The sequence below is a fragment of the Poecilia formosa genome, unplaced genomic scaffold (genome assembly GCF_000485575.1).
Source record: "Poecilia formosa unplaced genomic scaffold, Poecilia_formosa-5.1.2 Scaffold184, whole genome shotgun sequence".
NCBI lineage: Eukaryota > Metazoa > Chordata > Actinopteri > Cyprinodontiformes > Poeciliidae > Poecilia > Poecilia formosa.
Genome location: NW_006800123.1, coordinates 1,451,560 through 1,471,196, shown reverse-complemented (window position 1 = coordinate 1,471,196; position 19,637 = coordinate 1,451,560). Strand labels below are relative to the sequence as shown.

The 19,637-nt window shown below is 37.2% G+C and overlaps 1 protein-coding gene and 1 long non-coding RNA gene across 5 annotated transcripts in view; one reads left to right on the top strand and one right to left on the bottom strand.

Annotated features, from left to right (window-relative positions):
• Window positions 1–19,637, bottom strand: part of ralyl (RALY RNA binding protein like) — a 113,311-nt gene that overhangs the window by 63,224 nt on the left and 30,450 nt on the right. The gene's annotated exons all lie outside the window — the stretch shown is intronic.
• LOC107837871 (uncharacterized) lies at window positions 737–3,304 on the top strand. Its single transcript, XR_001663924.1, has 2 exons — window positions 737–1,721; window positions 1,833–3,304. It is a non-coding gene; the product is annotated as an uncharacterized LOC107837871 (long non-coding RNA).

The following is a 19,637-nucleotide window of genomic DNA, read 5'->3' as shown; positions in this document are numbered from 1 at the left end:
CACATTTATTTCATCGGTGCTTCTCCATCTGACCTTGCTTTTTTTTTTTTAACTAAAATTACAACCTCCATCAAGCATCTCATTCTCTGACGTGATCACATCATGATGAGAGTAGGAGGTGCATCCAAGAACCGTCTCAGAAAACTTAATGTTCAAGTTAAGTTTCCACTGCCCCTTTATTACTTCACGGGGCAGTAGTATGTGTTTTCTAAGCACATGGGGCCATTTTATAGCACAATCGAGTACGTGTGTTTCTTTCAGTTGTTATAAAATTGCTATATATATATATATATATATCAAATATAACTTTAAAGAAATTTGACTTTGTAATTTAATGCCTTGAAATTGGGCCTCTGTCTCTTTAAAATCTCCTGCTCTTTCTGAAACTCCACTTGCAGGAAGTTATCACAACGGCGCTCCTCTTTTAACCCTTCAGCAACGTTTTGCCAGCGTTGCACTGAGAAGTAGCTCCTATAACGAGCTCAGCAGGTGTGCAGTTCCAACAGGTGTTTGTTAATTGCCCGTGGCTAGTCTGAAGGAGCAGAGTGGTTGAAAGAAAGGACAGGGTTGCTCTGTGCAGCAGCTGCAAAGAAGGCGGAGCTAGGTCCATCCAGGCGTTCTGCGCAGCTGAATGGTTGTTATGAATATTATAGGATTTCTCAGACATGCATGAAATAATAATTTTACATAAAACTGCCCCTACAAAGAGCAGAATAAAACAACCACATCCCAGAAGTCTTGATCTTCATTGATTTCTTTTGAAGCGACTCCCCTCTTTGAAATCGACTGCAGCTTTTGCAGCATCACAACTTGTCGATAAAGAGCACAAAACAGGCAGGTCTTCAGTTTTTCTTTCATGCCAGGATGTTCATGTACGCAAGGTTGCTTCAATTTTTCAAAAGGTGGCATCTCATTTTAAAAAAATGACAAAACACAAACGTCTGACACACGTTGACTTTTAGGTAATAAGCAGTTAAAATCAAACTTTTGTGCACGCCGCACAAAGAGACAGACAGCCTTTTATTCCCGCTACCGCCTGACAGTACATTGGAACGAATGTTTCATGTTGTCAGCTAGGATCACCAAAATGATTCCTACAGACATGATAATTACAGATTTTTTTTTATTTCCTCAAATTTAGAAGTGTACTCACATTTCCTAAGTATTTTTAAACTGTTTGACTTGGACCAAATTTCTTTTTCTTTTTTTTTAGAAAAGCTTCTTACAGTCGTTTGCTGAAATGGAGGTGCAGGAGCTCGATCTTTTCATCACTTGTCACGACACGGTGACAGTTTTAACAAATATGTACAAAAAAAGGTCACATGTTGGAGCCTTAATTGACCTGGACAGAAACACCTGATGAAATAAAAGTGAGAAAATTCCTCCACAACAACTTGAGAGAATGATAAGGTCAGACAGAAAACGACTACTAAAGTGACTCAACAAGCCATTGAAGCATGGATAGCACTCACTTTTTTCATTACGGCTTAATCTTTTTAAATCATGTTTTATAATTTCCTCTCGCTGCCGATGTTGCACACATAAGTATGTGTCACCGTTCTTTATTTATTCCGCATGGAGGGAGCTGACTGAATTGATTCCTGTTGTAATCTCTAGCGCTGTACATTTCTCCTCAGCCACTCTGCGCCGATTGTTGCCAAGGCAGCTTGACTGGCGGGAGAAAGCTGGAGATGCTGCTTACTGACTCAGAACACTGAAAGGTAACCCGATACACCTTCCCCATTGGTCTCGCTGCCATGTACCGCAGAGCTGAAATAATTGCCTTGTGGGTTCTGTCCATTAATATCTTGTCTGTTTCTGTGTCTCTGCAGCAAAAGCAATGGGAACAGCTGTGAAAATGCTCCCCATCTATTTGTAAATCAATGTCTCTGTTTGTATGACGGCCTCCGAAGCATCTCAGCGGCGCAGCACGTCGTTTATTTGTGCATGTTTTGGGCCGTGACTGAAAACGGCTGCGAAGATGAACTGCAGTCGCCGCATTCTGCCTTATTTGGAGTTAGAAATTAAATCTACAATGAGGAAAAAGGAGGTGCTAAATGAATTTTATGTCAAATTAGACATTTCACATATCAACCCCTATCCTGAAAAATGGCTCCCGTCCACAAGACGGAGAGACATAAAACTAATTTTCTCCACACTTTCAATCACCCACTGCCTTTGGCTTTATGAGTAGAGGTGCACACTGCTGGGCTGGAATTCAATTCAAAATTTTTAAATGGCTAAGCGACATGGGTCTATTAAAAGGAGCAGGAACGGCTTGAATTTTCTCTTTAAAAGCTGTTTGAAGTTTAGTAAATGTGAGATAAATTACCCTCAATGGGACAATAATCCTACCTCAGTGTTTTTGGTCATCATAAATCACCACTGAGGTTTCACTTACGCGTTTGATAGAAACAATGGTAAATGTACTTCCCCTGAAACTGAACATAACGTTATTTTTCCTCTTTCACTCTTGAGCTGATGTCAAAATATATTACATCAAATAATCTGACTACAGACCTGAATTTAGTCTGTTAAATACAGAGAAGACAACAAAGACATTTAAATATTCAGAAAACCTGAGTTACAGCCTGTATCCAACATGGAAAGTGGTGAAACTTCCAAAAAGTGATCAGACAAACAAGATTAACATGTATTTAATGATGTGAAACATTTAAATGGATGATACTGTGTATTTTTAGAGCACAATCCAGTAACTGTTACCTTCAGTCCTTATAAAAATGCTCTGCCTTGGAATATAACTTAAAATAAATTTGACTTTGTCTCTTTAAGAAGTTTCTACTCTTTCTGACACTCCGCCTTCAGCAGATCATACTGACCTAAACAAAACAACGCTTCCCCATGCTGTTCATTAATTATGGTGAAAACATTCTCAGAAAATCTGCAGATGTGTTTTTCCAACAGGTGTTTGCAGGGTGTCTCTTATCCGCACAAACTTTTATATCTGTGCACTTCAACTGCTCAACTGTTCATTTTTTGCGTAAATATTTTCACTGACAATTGCTAAAAATTATAACCACTGTTATATAGAACAATTTCTTCTCTGCAGCAGTTAAACTGCCGTACTCAAGCTGCACATAATTCAGCTACTTCTTACTTTTTAAAAAAATCATTAATTTATTTACACACATATCTAGTATAGAGTACTCCATTATTTATTTATTAGACTTCCTGATCTGGGACCTGAGTTCAAATGCCGTACCACAAAATTTGCGAAATGGAATGACAATAAAATCCTTGAATCCTTAAAAATTCATAAAAATGGCAACAACAAACCTATAAAGTCACATAGTTGTACATCATACTGAGGATTTTATTGCACCTTATTGCCTCTGATGTGGTTCTGATTCCTGTCAACCCTGTGAAATGAGGGAGATTATCACTCAGTCAATCCAGATTAACTTCAAGTAACTTCTTCCTGTTAGATATCAATTATTGGAGTCTTGAAACTGAATTTACCTAAAAGGAAAATGAATTGCACTCCTGCCAACACCAGGCTTTAAACACCATTTAATCTACATATTTCAGCTTTTTTAAGCTGCATTTTGTCCACCTAATATTTAAAAATAAATCCATGAATAGGGTTGTTTCTGGTTATAATTGAGAGTTATGTTTCACAGAAAAATTAGCAAAAACTGAACCACAAATCTGAAGGGGTTTACCATAAATTAAAGTATGAAAAAGCAAGGAGGATAACATAAAACATGTACAGAAAATTGAATATTTTCAGTGGAGCCGGCAGCCTGATCAAGAAATCAAGTGTAAAAATGACAACAGTATTTTAGTTCCTGTATTGCCTTCTTTCACCAGATTCTTTTATGATTAGAATAAATGCTAGCCAAACCTATTTTTGTATAAAAAGTCTATTTATATTTATTCTCTCCAAGTGGCGTTGGATAAACATGTACAACCAGTACAATCAAATAAACAGAGAAACAGGAAACTTGTTTGTCTTGTGTCATGGCAGCTTTCCACCAGCTGTGAGGATAAACAGCTTTCCTCCTTTCATGTGGAGCAGGTTTTGTTGGCAATGTTGGAATTAGATGCTATTTAAATCGCAATGCAGAGTCCCACCGAAAGTTAAAAACACCACAGGAAAGGGTTTATATGTCTCTCATGTCCAAAGGGAAAAATGTGGATCAAAGGTCTTAGAATATAAACTAATAATAATAATAATAATAATAATAATAATAATAATAATAAACATTATAAAATTATGGCAGGTTCAAGGATCTTACCAGGTACCTTTGGTCTAATTTCTAGCGTAAATATCTCAGTACACTTGAAATAAGAACAAACAATGACTTACTTTTAGCAAGATATAGGAATTTGTTTTAAGTAAATAATTCCTTAATATTGATGAAAAAGTTCTAGTTTCAATGGCAGAATATTTCACTTATAGCAAGTCATTTTCCCCATGTTATAAGTTAATTTTTCATCAATACTAAGGAGTTATTTATTTAAAATAAGCCTCAATTTCTTGTTAAGTTAGTTGTGTCTTATTTCAAGTGCACTAAAATATTTGCACTAGAAACCAGACTAAAATACTTGGTCAAATTTTGTTTTATTGCAGTGAAAGAAACGAGTAAAGAAAAAAAAAAGAACAAAACTATGGAAGAAAGAAAAGGACAAGAAAAGAAGAGAGATGAAAAATAATAAAGGGAGGAAACAAGGTAGGGAAGGAAGAAAGGGAGGTAGGACAGACAAAAGCAAGCAAGGTAGGAGACAAGGAAAGAAATAAAAGATACAAGTGAGGAAAGAAAGGGAGAAAGTTGAACACAAGAAGGAAATTGGAAGAAAGAAAAGAAGGAAATAGGAGCATGAGGAAGGAGGGAGGATATAAGGAAGCGAGGAAGAGCAGCAATAAGGTCATGAAAGAGAAGAAGGACAAATGTTAGGAAATGAGTGAAAAAGGGAGGACACAGGAAAAGTGACAAAAAAGAAAAGGTAAACAAGGACCAAATGAAGGAAAGAGAAAAGGTCATGAGAAGTGAAGGTCGAGGTGATGAGGGAGGAGGAAAAGAAAAACGGACAGAAGGATGGACTGATATAAAGACACAAGTGGGACAGGAAGGCAGGAAAGGTCAAAGGATGAAGCAATAAAACAAAAGAAGAAAAAGGACAGAAGGAAGGAAATAAGAAAAAGAAGAAATGAAAGCAAAGAGAGAAACACGGAGGAAAGATACAAGGAAGGAAGGACAGATACAGACAACAGGACAGGGAATAAAGAGTGAAAATATTTTCCAATAGTCATATTTGATTTTCTACACTTTCCCAGAGTAAACAGGAACTATAACTGTTTCCATTCGTCCTTCAATCTGTTAAAGCGTCTATAGAGACTGCAGTCTTCATAAATATAACTGAGTGATGTATTGTGTGGTGCATCGACTGTGACATGGCAAAAGCAGAAAAAACACTGGCCTCGTTTTCTGGAGAAGAGCTTCGCTCTTTATTCACTTAGGCTCATTTTTTTAGCTGCATTTATTTAGCAGCAGGTGATGTGAAATGAAACCGTAACAATGGAGCTCGAAGGCAACATTAAATGCAAAAGTTTGACCAAATAAACGCTCAGTGTTTTATATGTGCTTAATAATTTGTTTTTTCTTCTTCCTCACTTGGGTGGTTATGGTCTTGGGAGAAAGATTATACCATGTTTGCCTCATATATCTTTCCCAACTTCAATACCACAGCCCTTCACAGCAGGACCTCTTTTTCCTTTCACCTGCGGCAAATCCCATTTCACAACAAATAGTCGCTACATGCTTTGAAGCTCCAGCCATTTTTATTCCCTCTGAACTCTGTTCCTTAGAAAATTCATTGACTATTAGGGAGCCTAGAGCAATGATACAATTAGCTAACATGCAAATGGAGTGATTTCTCTGCTGGCTCTCATTTACCTGCACCTGGGAGTTGGGAGAAAACTCATTTATGCTGCAGCGTATTAGATGTCAGGTGATAAGTGTGATTTCGATATTTCTTTATTTTTTTGGTTCAAAGACAGCTTGCTGTTTGTTGGAGACGTGGAGCGTTTCAAAATTAATGACCAGATGGACGTATGAACGTAATCTGGTCATGTTTTGAATCAGAATAAACAGTTTTTGTTCTTAATTCAGTCTGATCAATCGGAAAAATGTAAAAGCCTGTCTGTTTTCTTCCTTGAATTGAATAAACATAAGTTTTAGTGCATTGTGTATAGAAAAGTACAAGAATCTGTTTTCTACTTTATTTTTTGATTGTTTCGTTTCCGTCTGCCATTTTCACATGGAAACATATGGTCTCTGTCGAAGAAAATACTGGAAAAAAAAAAAAAAAACATGTGGAAGCATCAATTTCTACATATTAAATGCAACAATAATGACATTACCATCAGCAAAATGTGCACAAACTATTTTCATGTCCACAGAAGGACAATTAATGTAACAGAAGAAAACATTTTGAAAGTTAGCTAACTGCTAACCACTTACTCAAAATACAGCACACAACATCCCAAAACAAACAATTTTACTGCAGCTGTGGTGATTCTGTCAGAGATTAATACCATGATCAATTATTCAGCAGCATTACCAAGAATAAAGTGGAGATTTATTGATGCCCCCTTGGTAACATTGCTTGGCATAATCTGAGATTTACACACTTCATTTAAAGTGAGCAAAATGACTGAGACAAATAAACCACAGCAGCGTCTGGATCCACGTTTCTGATGAAATAAACAGTAAAACAAAGTAACATTTTTGTCAGAAAAATATCTCAGGTTTGTAAAAGATGTTAACAACCAGCTACATGAGAGAGAGGTGAGATTTAACAGGCTGCTGGCTCAGCTAACTGCACTTTGTTATTTTACAGTGAAAAGGAAGAAAAGCAAAAATTATTAAGATTAGGAAGTTTGCTTTAGAACTATAAGTACAGCTGATTTTTACCCTGGATTTTTATTACGGCGTTCCACCTGAATCTACACTTATTAATCAAAAATAAAAACACTATTATAATCAACAAGTTTTTGGCTCCTGGGTGTTTTGCTGGCATTTACTTCCACTTTCAATTTAGTGCTTGAGACGGAGTAAAGCTTTAAGCCGTGGTCTTTTGACACCAATTTAAAATCGGTTTCATGCCTACATGAAATAACTCGCTTTTAGTCCAACCTAAAATTAAAAAAAATAAAAGCCCTAATGGTAGATATTTCTAGAGCTACTGGGCTTTTTGCACACTTATGATGATCTTCTGTTTTATTAACATGGACGGAAAGAAAGGAAAGTCAAACCAGTGACACCAAGTTAGATATTGAAATATTCTCATGAGATTATAATTGTTGGAACATATCATCATTTTTATGCTGGATTGCATCTTCTGAGACAATATTCTAATAAATGAAGTCAGAAAACAATTTGTCATCTTCAGGAAAGATTAAAATGCTCAATTGTTTCACTAAAAGCATCCATCTGAAATTTACCGACAATCTGCAGCCTGGGCTTCATCGTCTCAGTCAGTCAGTGAATGTCGCCACCGAACGGGACGTTGCATTTAATTTTGTTGTCAGTTCTCTACAATTAACAGTTTGCAGAACAATTTATTGCTGCCTCTGTGGGCTGTGCACTCAGGAGCCTGTATTGTAAGACGGTGACAGACATATTCTGGCTTCAAACACTTGGCAGCATCTAAAAGGATTTTAAATAGCCTTAAAATTATTTTGTTTGCAGAACCACTATGAAGAAACCTAGAATATTATTAGCATAAGCGAAAAAAACAAAACAAAATCCCCTTTTTTTTTAAATGCAGCTTGTCGTTTATTTGCAGTCAGCAGTTTCCTCTGCTTATGAGTCATATTTCAATGGGATACAAAGAAGATAAATTTGGCATGGCTTCTCCTCTGGTGGTGCGGCGCAGCGCTGCTGGTCGGCCATCTGCACTGCTGCTGTGACCCACAGGGTCAGCGGAGGCCGTGTCCAGCAGCTGCTGCCCTTGCCTGCAGCACGGCTGGATGCTGAAGCCGTTTGATCGGTTCACCGAGAGGCGAGGTTCTGCTGCGACATGCAGCCGGTCCAGACATACGTTCGCACCGCAAGCGGCACAATTTATCAAGTCGTCGAGATTTCATCGGTTTCATGTTGGAAGTACGAGGGAAGTGGAGTTTTGGCCGGGAAAACGTTTTGGCTCTCCTTTTTTTTGTAGCTGTTACTTTTCTGTGGGCAGATTTCTCTCATTTTGCTGTTTCCAATGTCAAGTTTGTTTTTAGTCATAATCATTTAGCCAAGTGCACAATATATGCAAAGTTTATGCCAGTTTCAAGGGAAGAATAAATATTAAGAAGGTATTAGCATTTAGATGGTGGCCCTGAGGTGAAAAACACACCAGTGGACAAATAAAACACCCTGCTGTGTTTATGGTGTTGTTCTGTTTTCTAGGACGAGAAAACAGAAGAACGAAATCTTGAGATGTGGTTTTAATTATGATTTCTGTGTCACGTTTACTTTTTCACTGACTTTTTTACAAACAAGTTAAAATCCTGCAACCCTGATTGAATTAACACTGACTTTGACTTTTGAGAGGGTTATTTCCTTCTCACCGAATCAGAGGCTCTAAATCAGCCAATTACTTATATCCTATGCATCTCCTTATGATTCATAAAATAGTAGCTGAAGTAAATTTTCCACATTTGAAAAGGCATTTGACACTTTTACCCATGACATTAATATGCAGAAAGGATAAAAAAATTCCTAATCTTAAACTTAGAAAGATTAAAAATATCCTGCGATCCGTGAATAATGCGCCGTTTGTTGAGTTGCATCTGAAAACATAATATGAGTTTATGGGGTGTTTTATATGTTTTAACTCCTTTTCGAACATGTTACGATTACTGTGGCTATAAAAACAAACAAACAATGTGTCTCTTGCCTGCTTTGTTTATGTCTGTTAGAAATAAAGAGTTTCCATTTTTCCATCTTGATAAATATCACACGCTCAGGCACACAGGCCTGAGTGAAAGGACTGCAGACATCGAACTCGTTTCTGATCGCATACATAACATTTAAATCTGAGTAAATACAAGCTGAACAGGTTGTCATGTACCTGCGGTTCCAATCGCCAAGCAAAGTTAAAAAGTGACAGTGACAGGTCAGCGTGAGGGGACCTGTAGCATCCGCACTCTGGTGTCTGAAACGGCTCCAAGATGGACTTTGATGTTCCAAATCGCTATCATGTTATGTTCATGCCTCTGACTGCTGCTCCCTCCACTTATTCCTTACATGTTCAAAGCTGGCACAAACTTTGTGTAACACTTTGACAAGGTGGAAAGAAAAAAAAAAAATAAACCCCCCCGACCAACCTTGCATCACAAACTTCAAAGAATCGGCAACACTTCAAAAGCTTCTTCACGCTCCAGTGACTAATCTTCAAAGTCACGCCAAGGATGGGACCAATAGCGGCGTGGCGTAAGGCAGCAGGTACAAACACGCCCGTCGCTGCCACTGAGGTGTGAGGCGTCGGGAGAAGAGATAAAACTGAGAGCTAATTGAGACAAAGTCTGTCCCTGGCTGGCGAGAAAACACAAAGCCTCGCTGAAGACGTTCGGTAATTACAGCCAGCAGAGAACCAATAAGTCAAATGAAATTCCCATTAGAGCTTGAAGCTAAACATTGAGGTGAGCTGGGCTATTACTGGTGATCTGGGGGTTCATCTTGCTCACCCAAGAGCTTTCTGTATAAACTCTTCACTGCCTTGTGCACAGAACCCTAAAGTCTTGGTGTTGCTATTCAGGCTGACATTAGCCTTTTTGTTTATTTTTTATACTGACTGAGTTAAAATGTATTTTTCAACTCGCTCCCGACCAATTACCTGTCATTTCTAAGAGCTCTGAATCGCTGCACAAGTGCACAGTTACATTACATCCTTTGTTCTGCTATTCCCTGTATTGTATTGCATAATAATAATAATAATAATTAATGATAATCTAACCAGATAAAAAACTTGTTTAGATCTACCATGTCTCTTTTTTTTAAGGGGAACCTGGAAGGATAGCTGCACCGTTTACAAGTATAATCATTTACATTCATCCAGAAAAATAGATTTGTTTAGTTTTAAAATCATCAAAGCGTGAAATAATAAAAACAGCTAATAAAACCATAACCATCAAAAGCAACGGCAGATAAAACCGTCTTTCAGCAGTGCTTTTACCAGATCTGTCCTAACTCTGGAAACAATACATTTTATTAATTCATGTCATTTAGTCGTAATTTTCTGTGCAAAACTTTTTGTGTCAAACAACATAAATAAGAATAAAGTTAATGGTTTATCAGCTGTGCTTCTCGAGACGCAATACATGCTTCAAGTGCAGTTCTCATTAGCGCAATAATTGAGTTTTGTTGTGCTTAATTTAATTCTAAAATAAAAAAAATAGAGCAGAGTAATTAATGAAGCTGGTAGCAGTTTTATCCGTGTTACAGTTTGTGAGCGTAAACCAGAGGAACCGGAGAAAAAGCATCGCTTGGTCAGCATTCACTGATACATTTCTTTACTTTGAAGAAGAAAACATCTGCAGTGTTACAAACAGAGAGTTTGTCAGGCGAAACAACATTTATTTAACTATTTTAATAGCGCGTCAGTGTGCTCAGTGTTTCTAACATTCAAGGTTTTTAAAGAGAAACTAGTTTCAGCAGGTCAGAGTGATAAACGCCCTATCCATGCTCCACTCTGGAAGGTGGCGGTAGTGCCTATAAGTTGTTTGCCCACCTCCATAAAAAGGAAAGAAGAAGAAGAAGAAGCAGGTCAGAGATTTGGTGCAAAGTTGACTCTACTATCTCTGATCCGTCTCTCATCTATGAATCAAAAATTTAAATATTTTGAACAGAATAACAACGTCCTTCAGTGAAACGTGTAACTGTCTTTGAATGTTTGGTATATAACAAAATGTATTCTTTTTACAACTAAACTTCTCAATTATCACTCATCCAATGTTGCCAACATACTTCTTTAGATAAAATATTGCATCTTAAGTTTATTTATGTTATTGCGAAGCAGGTCAAAGCCAAACCTAATCCTCACTCCTGCTTCATCCCATTTTAAGCCTTTATAAGCTTTTAGAAAAGGTGTGCAAATCAAATATTTATTTTGCAAGCCTGAATAAAAACCCAGACAAAAGCGGAGCTCACTAGGAGTTCAATTCAATTGATTTCCCTCCTTTCAGAATGTGCATATCAGAGTAGCCTCTTGTGGTGAAGGGCGCAGCCTTCGCTGTCCCAAAGATTAAGAGTTGAATCTTAATACCACAAGGACCCAGTTGCTGTCGTTGCAGAGAAAATGGGCTTTTTGTATTCTCACCAATATGCTAAACGCTGGGAGCCTTGCAGGAGCAATTAAATGTGAAACAAAAAGAGATGACATGTGCAGCAGCAGTTAAATCTATATTTAATATGGAGCATAAGGCTCCCTCCCTCTCCATCTGTAAACACTTCCATCACGCCTCTTACAACTCCATTCTTTTAAACTGCACAGATTTGGGGAAAACACACTTAAGAGTGTTAACCCATCTGCTTGAAGACACAGTCTTTGATCTGTTCACTTGATGCATAAACGTTTTTCAATAGGTGTTTTAATAAGTGTGTGATATCAAAGTTTGGATTAAACAAGGGGTATGTCATGATTTAATTCAAACTAATCAAACTGAAATATTTCATGCAAGTTCCACTTTCAACTTTTTGCAACCTGGAAATGTGTTTCCAGGTTCCAGGAGTAGAAAAATGGAAGAAGTCTCAAACTCATTCCTTCATTTAAAAATGTAAACTATTAAAGTTTAAAGAGCGGGATTTAATTACAGCACCTGCAAAAAACAAGACAGGAAGAGATGCAGACATGATGGAGGGAAAGAAATGAAGGACACAAGAAGGAAAGGAGATTAGAGGCAGGAAACAAGGACAAGAAGAGAAGGAAGGATGCAAGGACTTGAACTAGGACACAATGAATGAATAGGTAGGGAATAAAAGCAAAACATTTGAGTGTATGATGGTTAGTTCTTCATTTTTTAAATAAAATCACCATCAGTACTCTCTTGCACCTGCTTAATTTCCATCTGTGCTCAAAAAGCAGAAACTGCGGCAGCTTTCTGAGAATTGCCCAAGTGAACCGCGTTGGGTAATATCTCCATTTATCGGGCCTGTTTGTGGAGTATAATGTGGAGTATAATGTCAGTAAAAGTGGATCAGAGGGTGAGGCTTGTTCACAAGATGGAAACTCAAACATTCAAGTCGAGTATATTCAAATGCACACACATTGAGGAAGAAAATACACAAGCATGAGCAGGAGTCCTGTAGTCACTCATACAGAACAGCGTACACAAACACCGTGGATATAAAAGAGACGGAGAACCCTTACACGGCAGGCCGATCACAAGCCTTGAAGTGTGAGTTTTGACAGTTTGACAGCACACGCTTGCTTTTTGTGTTGCGGCGGAGGCTTACAGAGTTTGCTGCCCTCGACACTTATTCTGCAACTACGGGTAATAAAAGAAAAAAATCTACGCCGCATCTGGCTTTGTGCACAACGAGCTCGGAAAACTTCAATTGGAAGCCAAGAAATAAACACAATAAATATAAATAGACACTGAAGAAAAGTACCATCTCCGTGTCAGAGAGGGCATCATCATATGTATTTGAAACAGCTCTACTTGAAGTCAGACATCTCTTTGTTAATGTTGTCATAAAAGAAAGTTTTGATGTTTGTGGAAAAAATGGTTTGCAAATCTGTAAATTTATTTTTATCGCAATAAGATATATTTCCTGTTTTGAAAGTAAAAAAATAAAATAAAACAGGATCAAAAGTGTTTGAAAGACGTACAATCCTTGAAGAACAACCCTGGAAGATATTCATAAACATTTTACAAAATCATAATGTTGTAGTTTTATGAAGAAGAAGCAATTAATGTGGGGGAAAAAATCTCAAAACTATTAACCTGAACTAGTTTTGTAGGGCCTGTCAGTTTAACCTCTGGCTCACTTTTCAGTATTTGTTTATTTTCTATCTGTTTTAACTGAACCTGCACCGATCAGAGATTTAAAAGACCTCGATCAGTCCTCTGAGGGAATAAAAAAGTAAACCACAGCATGGTTTCCCCTTCTTCTTAAAGAGTTAGACTGCGACCTGATAAACACAATTAAGTAATTACTGACTACACAGTTTAAGTTTGATTAGAGGGTCTGGATCTCTTAACTGCTAAAAATGGGGATAAGCTTAACAACAGACATTATGGTTTTCAAAATAATTAATGTGTTGTTTAGGGCTGGGATGTTAACATGCTAACTTTGATTGCACAGATTTTAACGTATTAAAAATATTAAGACGAGCGGGAACGTTTGCATTCACGTTTCTGGTACAACGGTAAATCTGACGCACAAGCAACATCAGCAAACAGCGACGGACGACAAAGCCGCCTTTCTTAGTTCCACTGGGGAATTAAGAAAAGTTTGTTTCAAAAAATAATCCGGTGGGGCCCTGGAAAGAAAAACTAAACGATCGTCGTGTGAAAGTTGTGCTAAGCGGAGTTAGCCTAACAACGAGATATTCAAGGCTAAAATATCAACTCAGTGCTAAGCATGTTGCAGCAGCTCTGATGTCCCCAACGCTACTGTCACAGTTCACATTTTTTTCAGTCATATGGCTGATTCAGTGGTGAGTGGGTGTAAAAGCACAGAATGATTAACCTGAATAACAAAATAAAATAATGAATGTCTTTGCATCAAAAGGGAAACGTGTTATTTCCTGTGTTGACAGCAAAAATGCTTTAGTTGTCCAATAATTTATAAAGTAAGTATATAGTGGGCTATGCACCATCAGTCTGTAGCATATAGTCTTATAAATGTGTGGGGCTCCACCCTCATTGTGAAAACCAAAAATAAGGTGCATAAATTTGGACTGTATGAATTTCCATACATTTCTGTAACAGTCATGACCTCAACTCAATGTTTACACCCACACATAAAAATGTCTTCAAACAGATGCTCAATTATACCACCGTGCATGTTTGAAAAGCAGAAATTGAGCCTCCTGCACAAACAACAAGAATCCAGCAAGGGGTTTTCGGATGGTAAATCAACAGCAAAACACTTATTTTGTCCAGCAGCCATTGTACAGCGCATGCATGCAGCAGTAAAACCAGATTGTCAAAATTAAAACAATATTCAAAAATATTTAACTGAACAGTCAGAACTATGCACTGGAGCAAAGACTCCATGAAGAGACTACTGTTAATGTTTTTTTTCCCAGTAAATGTCTGTGAACGTCTTTGATGGAAAACGATGACACAGGAAACTTTATTCATGAGGATTAGTAGCTGCATATCTGTCAAATACTAAAACAACTTGAGGTTAAATGAACCCCGAACCTTTGATCTTCCTCTCCCTGTCGCTCGTCTTCGTCACTGCCTCCCGTACTTTGCTTTGAGTGACGCCTTGTGCTCAGCCTGAAATGATGACTGTCAGACTGTATCATCACTGTAGGTGGAAATGTGGGTTAATTGTTATGTAAATAAACCAATGAGGTGGAAGGGTCACTAAGAGGTCAAAGAAGGGAAACTAGAGATTTTTTGTAATTTTTTGTAAACGAAAAAATTCTAAAATAAATAAAATAAAAGCTTTATCATGATTCAGGCTTACAGACTCACAGAAAGCTGCAGTCATCATTTTTCTCTGCCTGTATGAAATGCAGAGCGATGCTTCATCGTTGCCCCTCCCCCACAGGTTGCTGCCCACTTCTAGTCAATGTTGGAAATAAAAACATAAACATCTCTAAACAAGCTGTGTGTTGTTTGAAGATTAACTGGTGAAGTAGGAGGTAACGTGAGCGAAGGCCGGAGCCAAAGAAGGAGTTCCTCATGGCTCAGTCTTAGGACAATCTTCACCTTCACCAGAATTGGACAATTATGACACTCAATGTGTGATCAGCAGGTAAAAATACTGACAAATCTGTTTGTTCTTCTTTTCTCTAAACTAAGAACTCCTACTGCTCAATAAATTCATCAACCAACAGCTTTTGAGTGTGAGTCCTCATCTCAACACTCCATGTGAAAAAAGTATTTGTTTAATATTTTGTGCAGATAAGATATAAGTAAATATTGCAACACTCCCGTTCCGAGACGTTCGTCCTTCCTCTTTACGATTCTTAAGGTGTTTACAATCCTGTAATGATTGCAAATAAAATACCTTAAGTATCAAGTTCCTGCTTATCACATGCTATTATTTGCCACTCGCAAAGTTACGGATTTACTTGAATAAAATCTATAAACACCGTAGTGTGATAATGAATGTGCGCAGATTCCCTGCTTTGCCTTGCAGAGTTGAAGAGGATTAGGCTTGGGTTTCCTCAGCTAACCTAATAATATGTATGACACAGCTGCAGGCGGCTTATAGTGTTTACTGCCTCACATCTCTCAGAGGAGCTGAAAGTACGGCTTCGGCAGGCCCGATGTGTCTCCGTCTATCACCTCTGCTCCTCCTTAGCTCACTGATACCTGCTGCACTGCACCTCTCCTTTATTATATCAATGCAAACAGCTCCATCTGACTGCAGGATTTCTGCTCTGGCTGACAGACTGTAGCAGTCCCCTTCAGATAGATCCAACAGGACAGGAAACTGAAGGTCCTTTTTGGACGAATGGAAATGAAACTGCACTGATACGCTTTGATTGGAAAACATCAAAATTGCTTGTATGCTTGGCTTGGCGATATGGAAAAAAAAATCCTTTTATGATCAAAATTTTTATGGTATTTGATATTGATACATCACAATGCAAGAGCAAATCTCTTTTGTCAATCTTCAAAGATTAGAACTGATCTGTGGGCTACACAAAACATGTCATTACATTATTTTGCAGAAAATCACTTCTGTCTATTTTTATTTTGACCTTCATTCACAATGAGCTGGTTTTGGGCCTCTATTACTTGTTGGTCATGACCTCAACTCAATGTTTACACCCACACATAAAAATGTCTTCAAACAGATGCTCAATTATACCACCGTGCATGTTTGAAAAGCAGAAATTGAGCCTCCTGCACAAACAACAAGAATCCAGCAAGGGGTTTTCGGATGGTAAATCAACAGCAAAACACTTATTTTGTCCAGCAGCCATTGTACAGCGCATGCATGCAGCAGTAAAACCAGCTGACCGAACATGCTGGAACTCTGATTCGGTTGCTACGCCTGTCAATCGTGACTCAACCATCTTAAGTGTTTTGAAATGGTTCATTCTAGAGGCACCAAGAAACATCAACTTATTGACAAAATTCATCTGGCTATTTTTCTTTTGTAGCACTTGGGCTGCTTTTAGAAGCAGTTGAGACCCAAATCGAAGAGTAAAAACATGGAAAAAATGTTTCCGTAGGTCCATAGGTCCTCTTCTGGTACTATTAAGTGAAATCAGGAGATTTCAAAAAGTTATTTTGGATTTTAAAGATATTTTCAAAAGTTTAACATCTCGTCAAACATTATGTTGTTTTTCTGTTTTAATTTAAAGCAAGTAGCTCATATTATGCATTTTTGTCTCAAAGTTTTGTGAGACACTATTGAATTGTGGTATTTTTTTAACTGAAGGTTGTCCTACCGTGAGAACCTCAGTGGCTTCTGCCAACAGAAGCACACGGCAAACATTTGCTGAGGTGTCTTGAGGACGCTGTCTGGATAAGATGGTGCAAAAAGCCCATCCATCGCTGTGCTTGGTTTTGCCTGGAGTCATTACAGACGGTGTTGTAAAGGACCAAATGGACAAACTGAGAGAAATAATGGACAACAGCAGACACCATTTTCACAGCCTCTGCAACAGGAGGCATCTCAATTGGCTGATACAGAATGGAGGAGATTTTTTTTTTTGGCATTTAGACTTTTTTAACTAGTGTGGTCTTTGTCCTGTGTTTTTAGGAACCAATTTATTATTATTATTATTATTATTATTATTATTATTATTAGTCAAATTTCAAACATTATCTTTGAAAATGTTTCTAATCTGCTCTTTAATAGCATATATACGAGTATTTGGTGCAAAAGAGAAAATAATTTGGAACAGAAAACTCTTAATATTAAAGTTATGTGTAAATATTAGATTTGCACCGATCCACTTTATTCATGGATACAGATATCTGCACTGCAAAAACACAAAATCTTACCAAATAGTTTCTATTTCTAGACTTGAAATAAGGCAAAAGTAACATACAAGTAACTTTTCAGTAAGATATAAGAGCTTGTTTTAAGTAAATAATTCCGTATTGTTGATGAAAAAGTTTCAGGTACATAAGCTTTGTAAGTTCAGTCAAACATGTAAAAACAACTTTAATTTGTTCGGTCTGTGTATTTAGGGGCACAACAACCAATTTAAAAGAAATAATAAAGAAACTGAAACTGACAAAAACAATAAGTTGACGATCTTCGTCAGACATAAAAATAAACAGCAACAAACCTTCTTACAAATGGCTCAGAAAGTGCAATTAGGAATTGAAAGTATAATGTCTCTCAGAGCACAAAGCATAGACTTATACTGAGTAGATCTAGCACATTGTCACCCAATCTAGATATTTTTCAATATTGAACCAATACCGGAGATTAATACTGCATTGCTGAATCTCTACTAACTGTGCGACATCTTACGTAAAGGCAAAAATCATCACTGGAATCAAAGAAGGCAAATTATTCTACAGGTTGAGAGCACAATTTAAACGTTTTATGACTTGATTATTATTATATTTTTTTTAACAACATAACATAAAGCAGAAATCTAACATTTCATCTGAGATTGAGCAAGAAGCCGAGGAAAATAAATCACATGCAACTGATTTTTCCTTTGTCACAAAACACTTAATTACTAGAAGAGTCACTTGTTATGGATCCACTCAACATGGTGCCACATTAATATTCATCCGCAGTCATGTTTGAAGTCACAGCTATGAATGTAAATTCAATATTTACTCTCCTTTTAGCCTTGCTTTAGTCAACACCTAAATCCCCAGGGAGATGTCTGCCTGCTCTTTGCTGCGGCTGCTAAATCCTCTGCTATGGTCACTGGCTGCACGCTGCCTGGCTCTGGCTGTTGCTTTCTCCTGGGCAGATGGCATGCTGGGACTTTTACTTTTTTTTTAATGCAAAAACAGCATCTGGCATTGGATTAAAATTAGATGGAGTCGAATTTAAAATGCAACGTAAAAGAGAAGCTATTTCAAATTGAAGGAAAAATGTAAATTTACTGACTTTCTTAGATTTTTATTTTTTTATTTTTGGTATTTTGTAAAATACAAATGCATGATCTGATCTGCGTGGTCAGATTGAAAATGCAGTGTAGAAGAGAAGCTATTTCAAATTGAAGGAAAAATGTAAATTTACTGACTTTCTTAGATTTTTATTTTTTTATTTTTGGTATTTTGTAAAATATAAATGCATGATCTGATCTGCGTGGTCAGATTGAAAATGCAGCGTAGAAGAGAAGCTATTTCAAATTGAAGGAAAAATGTAAATTTATTGACTTTCTTAGATTTTTTATTTATTTTTTTTGGTATTTTGTAAAATATAAATGCATGATCTGATCTGCGTGGTTCTAAAATGTGATGCTGCAGAGCCTGAGTGCCTCTTTGACACTACTGTCAGTTCACATTAAATCCCACATGATGTGAAGGGTCACATAAAGCAACATTCAAATGTGAGCAGCTTTTTGGCTTGAGGTAACCAATGTTCACTGATGAAAAAAAACCCCACCCAAAACATTTTTGCTCAATCTAAAGCTCAGGTTTTAGTTGTAACAACATCTTTAGAGACATTCTTGGCTCTAAAGATGACTTGACTTGCCTGACAGAATATGGATGAAGTGATTTTGGATGGAGAAATCAGGTAATTAAACAGAAAGTACAGCAAAGACAATCTATAAAACTAAAAATACTCAAACAAGAAAGGATGTTTTTTATGTGTAAATCAGCATAACTGCTTTGAATTCTCATTAAAGGCCCGGTATCAGTAAGACAAGAACCTAAACTCAACCAACAGCTCATCAGCCTCCCTTTGTAAGAATAAAAGGTTTTCATTACAACAATGTGCAACACATTGTGCATTAATTTTAAGGTGTTTTAATAATATGGGCATTTTTGTCATTTCTTGACAAAAGCAAAGATGTTTCAATATCTTTTTTGCTTTATTTTTTATTTTTCACAGATCAGTGTGAACTGGTCACACCAAGACTGTAAAGCCAGTCACTTAATAGCTTCTCAATGGCTACAGAAAATTTTCTATTTTCTATTATAATACCAGCAACTTGTGTGTCCTTCTTTCTCCATCTCTTCTTTCTTCTCATTCTTCATTTAAAAACTCTCAACTCTCTTCACTCTCCCAGGAACTAAACATGCAGTTTGAATGTTTCCACACTAAAGCAAAGTATTCAGATCTCCGTTTACAAGTTGCTCTGTAACAGCAAAAATGCAACTTAAGTGAATATTAATCGTTACCAGGAACATCAACAGACCTGATGCAAAGAAAGTCCCTGTAATGTCGGTTTCCTGCTTCTTTGCATGGTTAATGGGTATTGAGAGGTTATCATTAAGGTCAGTGTTTTACACTCATCATTTAAATTGGATGTTGCATCTCAATGCCATGTCTGAATGTTGCATA